This window comes from Peromyscus leucopus, chromosome 5 (assembly GCF_004664715.2).
Source record: "Peromyscus leucopus breed LL Stock chromosome 5, UCI_PerLeu_2.1, whole genome shotgun sequence".
NCBI classification, from domain to species: domain Eukaryota; kingdom Metazoa; phylum Chordata; class Mammalia; order Rodentia; family Cricetidae; genus Peromyscus; species Peromyscus leucopus.
Window position 1 is genome coordinate 3860958 of NC_051067.1, and position 5758 is coordinate 3866715.

A 5758-nucleotide genomic window follows, 5' to 3' on the forward strand; every position below is an offset into this window, starting at 1 on the left:
AAGCATCATTTACAATTCTCAAATGCAAAATGATAGGGGTAAAGACAGAACTGTTGGTGTGACTTCAGAACAACCATGAATAGCAATGAGGACTTAAGTACATTCGTAGAGGACAAGAATTGCAACCCTCCTCTGAATGGGCTCTTTGCAGGTATCCCCAGCTCCTGGAATATCTAGAGGCTGGAAATGTGAAGCCATTTGAATTTCAAGGATGAGAAAACTCAGGCTTCCAAGGGTGACTGAGTCCAAGTGGCTCTCACCCTGCACTGCTGTTCTCTGAGGGACATTTCTAGACAGCAATGGCTGAGAAGAGCAGAGAAGTGAGCCACCACTGTCCATGGCCGTGAGTACAATGAAGCACCATAGAGCTGACCTCCCAGAAGCAAACTGATTCCATCCTACATCACAGCTATGGGACTTTGGATTCTGAGTCTCTCTTTTCTTGTCCACAGTAAGAGGTTCATTTTAATAATTAGGTTATAAGGGATGGAGTGGTGGCTGTCTGTAAAGTTCTTGCCATATAATCAGGATGGCTGGAGACCAATCCCTGGCACCCACATAAAAACAGCTAGGCATGGTGGCCTATGTAATCCCAGCAATGGGTGGGCAGAGACAGGTGGATCCTTGGGTTACTGGCCACTGAGTCTAGGCTAATTAGGGAGCTCCCAGATGGTGAGAGATGCTGCCTTGAAATAAGGTGGATGGTATCTGAATAACAATATCTAAGGTTGTCCTCTGGCCTCCCCCACACATGTGCATACACATGCATGCATGTGCTCACCACACACACACACACACACACACACACACACACACACACACAAACACTAAAAAAGAATTAGATTATAAAATGGTCTCACATTAGCAGCATATACTTAGCTCTCAAGAAACTATAAAAAATTTAACTATTCAGATATGTCACTTTTTAATAGGTAAATTAGAGTTATGAGTGCATTATTATCTACCCTCTCCCCCATCCAAAGACCTGTGAATATAGCAAGAAAATACCCCCAAAGTATCTGGATAAAAGAACTCTAAATACTGCTGAAGAGTTTTAGCCTCTCTGATGCAGTAATCAAATGGTTGTTTGCATCCCATTGCTTATAGGACACTGGCTTAAATGAGACAATCTAAAAACATCAGCTTGGATTTTTTTTCGCCTCATTCTCTTATAGTTTTTGCCATTGAACTTTGCTTTTGAAGGTGATATTTTAAAGTTTATTTATTCTGTTCTCATCTGTATATTTGTGGGAGGTGAAGGGAGGGGTATGCTATGGTGCACGTGTGGAGGGTGGTGACAGCTTGCAGGAGTCCGCTCTTCCCTTCTACCAGGTTGCTCTTGGGGATCAAACTCAAGGCCACAGACCTGGCAGCAGGTGCCTTTACCCACTAAGCCAACTCTCCTTTCCATATCCCCCCAAAACTGGACACTGTTTGTATTCATCCTCTCTTGTTACTGTAACTAATCACTGGAAACATGATATCTCATGGTTTTTTAGCTTAAAGTCCAACATGGTCTCAGTGAAGAAAAAAATTAAGAGCTGTGTTTCTTTCTGATACACTAGAGAACAGCCATCACCTTGCTGTTTCCAGTTTCCAGCATCTGTCTGCACTCCTTGGCTGAGTGTGAGCCCCAGAGCTCAGTTCAGGGCTAGAATTCCTCACTCACCTAAGGAAGGGGAGCAAAGCCAGGCAACTCACTGTGGACTCAGAAAACTGAGCAGAAAGCCTGTATGTGTTTTTGTATATAATGACTCCCCCAACTAATAGACCCATGGTGTCCTTCTGTGAGATAACAACTGGAAATCCATTTTCCACCCATCTACCCTGCTAGGAGAGCTGTGTTTGAAACCACCTTTAGGGTGTGGCTCAGAAGAAAGAAACAGGCTACTTCTGAGAGGACTGAGGGCTGAGGCTCTGTGTGGTAGTTTGAATGTAATTGGCCCCCATAAACCCATAGGGAGTAGCACTATTAGGAGATGTGACTTTGTTGGAGTAGGTGTGGCCTTGTTGGAGAAAGTGTGTCACTCTGAGGGTGGGCTTTGAGGTCTCATATATGCTCAAGCCATGCCCAGTGTCTCAGTTCACTTCCTGTTGCCTGTGGATCAAGATGTAAGACTCTCAGCTCCTTCTCCAGCACCGTGTCTGCCTGTATGCACCACCATGATGATAATGGACTAAATCTCTGAATATATAAGCCACCCCAATCACATGTTTTCCTTTATAAGAGTTGCTGTGGTCATAGTGTCTCTTCACAGCAATAGAAACCCTAAGACACTTTGCCATGGTCCACCAAGGTTCTCGTACACAGTTTGTGTTCCCTACAGTGCAAACCCTTTTCCCACGTATTTCTCTATCTAAACAGATAGGAATTTCTGTGAAAAACTGAGCCTGTGTTGCATACCACAGTGTTTTCCAGAACATTTTTTCAAACAACAAATAAGCTCCCCAAGCCACTCTTCTTCTACTTCAAAGAAGAGGAAGTTTTGCCTATGTGTATAGTCTTCCTGGTGTCTCTAGCAAATTATTCTCACTTGTAGTCTGCCAGACTAACCAACTACTGAAGGCCCACCCTTCCCACACCTAGGATGACCTATCTGCCATGGGACTCAAACCCAAGAGGTAGTGTGGGCCAACTCTGCTCCATGTTCAACTATCCATGAGATTATGAAGAATTATTGGTAATTGCTGAGGCAATGAGTTGCAGCAAATTACTAATATGGTCTTAATCCCAGCCACCAATGAGACCAGCTCACAGACATCTCACTCATCACTGTAGTGAGCTCAGCTTGAGGTTTTAGCGGATGCCAGTGCACTGGCCATCATGAAGAGAGTCTGGATCCACTGGCAATTCAATCACCAAGTATTTCAGCCTGTAGGGTTTTCTCTCCCCAACTTCAATCTGCTGTCATATGGGCAATTCAACTTCCTTTTCTCCTAGGCAACTTCATGGGTCTTTTGTCTAGAAACCTGCTAGTGATAAAAATTGATGAGAATCTGAGGTATCATTTGTTTTGGTTTTTCTGTTTGTTTGTTTGTTCGTTTTCTTTTTTCATTTTTTATTAAGAATTTTTTTTTCATTTTATACACCAATCATAGATCCCCCTCTTTCCTCCTCCCGCCCCCCCCAGCCTTCCCTCCCAAACGACCCCCCATTGCCCACAAGAAGGCAAGGCCTCCCGGGGCGGGGGCACATGCAGTAGAGGTAAATCCAAGCCTTTCTCCTGCCAAGGCATCATTTGTAAGATGAATGGAAAGAGCAGATATTGAAGGTGTTGGGAAGATAAGAGCATGATGGGTCAATGATGTGTCCATTGCCTCCCTGTAACTTACCCACAATGCTTTGTGAAAGTACAGAGTTACTACTGCACGTAATGTTGGTGGTAACTGATGCCTACCTGGGTCATTGTATCACATAGTGTTTACTGAACAAGAAATCTTAGAGACATTTACTCTCATTCACTAAATCTCTATGTCAAGTGTATTAATTCCTCTGCTCTGGGATACCTTCAATAGTATTTCATGTTGCCTGTATTTGGGGATCCAAGTATTCAACACATTTCACAGGATAGTCAGCACCTTTCAAATAGGGGCTTTTGTAAGGCGATTCTGGCCGACTACAGGCTGCAGTGGTCATTCCGCAGAGGCTGGCATCTGGGCTAGGCTTTGAGGGTGGGTAGTTCAGCTACTCCAAGTACATTTTCAGTTTCTACTTTATCATGTGCATCTGCTTCCAAGTCTCCCAAGACCAAGGCTGGAGGTGGGGCATAGAAGAAGTCAAACAGATCCAGGTGCAAATCTCAAGCTCTCCTCCAGGGAGATGAAGCTAGAGACTTTTAGTTCCAGATAAAAATTCATCCAATACTGATTTATACTCTAAATAAAACTCATAATTATTTTAACAACAACGTTTTAAGTAACTCCCAGTTAAACAACATACCACCACAATCACACCAATCTTAGAATCAAACTGTGTTTCAGAAAATGTATATTTACAGTAGAATTTGCCTATTCCCAGAGGTCAATGTGTACCCCATTTTCAGAGGCAAACATGTGGAAACTTAGAGAAATCAGAACACCATGGAAAGAGAACTCAGCTTCTCCATCAGCTCCATCCTCTCATACCCTCACCTCACACCAGGCTCTAACTCAGAAGGAGCAAGCTCAACTGCCTGGGAGGCCTTGCCTGGAATGCAAGTCAGTGCAAAGGTAGGACCTGGCCAAGAGGAGACTTCTGCCCCTGTCCTGAGGTCAAGAGTGTCTCTCATCTCCCCCCAAGTGTTTCCAGGTGGGGGTGCAGGCCAGAGCGACCGACCGTCTGTTAAATCAACAATCCATATTTTTATATAAATTCTTCCAATTTGTCCAGTCTATGCCATCAAGTGGCTGAGGAAACTAATAACTCATAGAGATGAAAACCAAGAAAATAAAACATGGGAGATGATCCTCAGAAACTTCGAATAAGAAACTACATCTAAGCATGAGAAAACCCAGAAGACAAAAAAATAAACTAAGTTTGGCTATATATATATTTTTTAATTTTGGAAGATGAAATACCAGAAAGACAGCAAACTGATGTGTAAAAAGCTAGAAAATGTGCATATGAAGATAATCTTCATTTTCCTAATACAAAATATGCTGTTGGAAGTGAATTTTACATGTTAAATATTCTAGCACAAAACTGTTGGCAACAATATATATATATATATATGGTTCATGAAAAAGGAAATACAACTTGTCTTCAAATACATGAAAAGACATCGCTCCTAGCCGGGCGTGGTGGCGCACGCCTTTAATCCCAGCACTCGGGAGGCAGAGCCAGGCGGATCTCTGTGAGTTCGAGGCCAGCCTGGGCTGCCAAGTGAGCTCCAGGAAAGGCGCAAAACTACACAGAGAAACCCTGTCTCGAAAAAACCAAAAAAAAAAAAAAAAAAAAAAAAAAAAAGACATCGCTCCTAATAAGGGGAATGCTAATTGCATCGCGGTGGCATGGCTAACTGACTAATCTGGCAGACATCAAAGGGCTCCAAACCATACGATTGGCAGAGACAGAAAAGGACCTCTCCTACACTGGTGGAAGGTGATAAATTGATAAAAAGTCTTCAGGAGGCATTCAGCGGACTTTACAAAATTCATAATAATACATATCTTTTGGCCCAGAGAGTTTGTATATAGATATGCAAAATGAAGCTAGAGGTACTCATAGGAAGTGGTTAGGCAAAGTAAAGAGACTCCTGAGGGCTGAGCCCAGAGCCAAGTCACAAATCAGAGAACAGCAGGGATGCGCACCTCTCCCACCAGGGTGCAGAGGGCAGGATGAGATCTTAGGCAAAACCGAAACTCAACTGCTGAGCAGCAGTGCCTGCCCTCAGAACCATGTCCAGGCTGCCACAGCATCCTCCTCTCCTGGCCTTCTTCTTCAATGCTCACAAAACACTCGGGCGTGTGGTTTTATTCTCAGCTTTTGCTGACACCAACATCATCTCCAACACATCCTGGGTGACTTGAGGGACAGAGTTCGTGACTGTCACATCCCTGTTTTCTAATGTGGGGTGTTGAAATATCTTATCTTCAGAGAAGAAGCTGGCTAATTATCCACACAGGAATATCCAGAGGCTCGGCTTTAATACATCAAGGGTGGCAGTGAAGAAGGCAGATTGGGACAAGGCCTGTCCACTACATCCTGTATCCTCTAAGGAGCGTGTACCAACTGCCAGCTGTGAGCCCTCTGGGACAGTTGTTTGGCATCGGGAGCATC